At 38.4% G+C, this 1,943-nt stretch overlaps 1 pseudogene; it reads right to left on the bottom strand.

The window, feature by feature from the left end:
* Positions 1-983: 983 nt before the first annotated feature.
* Positions 984-1,414, bottom strand: LOC118719084 (annotated as a pseudogene).
* Positions 1,415-1,943: the final 529 nt, after the last annotated feature.

The following is a 1,943-nucleotide window of genomic DNA, read 5'->3' as shown; positions in this document are numbered from 1 at the left end:
AGGTCAAAGGACCCCACCGAAGCACGATCAAGGGTGGGGGAAACAGTGAGAGGGCCCCAGAGCATGTGTGGCCCATCTCACCCAGTCCTGATTGGTAGGACCCCAGTAGCAAGCTAACCTACTGGGTAGGAGCGCCTGCTATCCGGTGGTCAGTACACATTATAGCGACTGGTTGAACAGTCAAATAAATGGTTGGGCACTTAGTATATTGGGCTTTTATTATATAGGATGTGACCAGGTCAAAATTATTATGTGATGTGACTTAGCCTTTCCTCTCCTTTTGGAGTCTGACTTCTTCCCTGTCGCCAAATCTAAAGAGAAGGGTTCAGTGATGGTTAAATGAGTCTTCAATTTGTGTGCAGAGTCAGAGGTAAAGGAAACTTTGGGACAGTGAGGAGGCCCAAGTGCTTAGGCTAAAAGAGTCTATAGTCAGTTCTGTTATAATGCTTGTTCTAAATCATGACTTTGTTCCAAGATGATGGATGGAACATAATATTAGGGAACAACTGAGACATGAAGATTTTGTGTTGCTTGCATACTGTTTTATCCACACACACACACACACACACACACACAAACAACAATAAACAAACAAAAAACACACACACACAGTAGGTGAAAATTGAAAACTGCACAAGCTAAGCATAGCCATTTACAAATACACAAAACATACATACCTCAAATATCTACTGGTAACCTCAGTTCACCCTGTGTTAAATCACACTCATCTATGCCTACTGTTACAACTTTTCTCTCATTTCAGCTGACCCTCCATCCAGCTTCACAATTGCTTACTAGCTGCCCTGCTTGTGATGCTCCCTCTAAACTGATCATCTTTTAAAGATAAAGCATAATATGTATTATAGTAATTCTGTATTTCCTAACCACCTATAGGATACAATTTAACCATCATGTGTTAAATTGTGCCACTGTTTTTATTATGTTTCTATCTTTTTTAAAATGAAAGTTGTATATATTGTATAAGATTCCTGCATCTTCTCAATTGTTCCTTCTTTGTATTTGCTCTTTTTTCCTTTCCTTACTTGGTGAGATTTGGCTTCACATTAAAGGATATTTTATGGTCTTTGTCCAGCTTTAGTGATTGGACTTGCTGGGGTGAATGTCCACATGAACAGTTATACAATACCATTAGCTTTTTCCTGCTGCACTGGTTCAAGGTAGATGACATATTTCTTCCTGTAAACCTGGACTTCACCAATTTGCTGCCCTTTGTAATGTCCTTAAACAACCTGAACTTCATTATCCTTCCAAATAGGCATGGATCAAACATTGTACTTTTGTCTCAGAACTTTGGAAAAAGAAAACATAATCTTCCTGTGAATGTGGAAAGGTGCATTGAAATGCCTCTTATGGTTTCGCTCCTGTCAGAAGTCACAAAGGAATTGAATTTCATTTTGACTCTTGGCACTTCTCCGATCGGTTTCTATCTTTTTAAATGTGTCACTAACAATGTTTCTGAGTGCTGTTTTCCATCAGCCCTGTGGTGTTCATTGTACAGTTTTGCATCTGTGATTTTAAGAAACATGTCATATTCTAGCAAAACTGACTGTATTTTCCATATTACTATATATCTTATATTTTGTAGAAGAGAGCATAATTTTAAGCATAAATGGTTGAAAAAGGAAACAAAAAATTTAGCCTTATTATTGTAGTCTATGTTTTGTGTGAAGAGTACTTGAAAAACACAAGTACAAAACTCCAGTGATATCAAAATCATTGCTCTGGGGAAAAACCTAAAAGTGATAGGCTCAAGCCATAGTCAAAGTGTGACTACTGAACATGAAATATTGGGCTGCTCCTAGTATGCTCTTGGTATCTCAGTTGAGTCATTGCTTTGCATTTCAGGTATTAGCAGCTGAAGGTCAATCTTTCTCAGGTGTTGCCCCAGTTCTCTGGGACCTCATTTGAAAGCACACCTGTAA

This window comes from Pipistrellus kuhlii, unplaced genomic scaffold, assembly GCF_014108245.1.
Source record: "Pipistrellus kuhlii isolate mPipKuh1 unplaced genomic scaffold, mPipKuh1.p scaffold_m20_p_1, whole genome shotgun sequence".
Taxonomy (NCBI): domain Eukaryota; kingdom Metazoa; phylum Chordata; class Mammalia; order Chiroptera; family Vespertilionidae; genus Pipistrellus; species Pipistrellus kuhlii.
The sequence above is the reverse complement of the archived record's forward strand: the minus strand, read 5'-3'. Positions and strand labels throughout refer to the sequence as shown.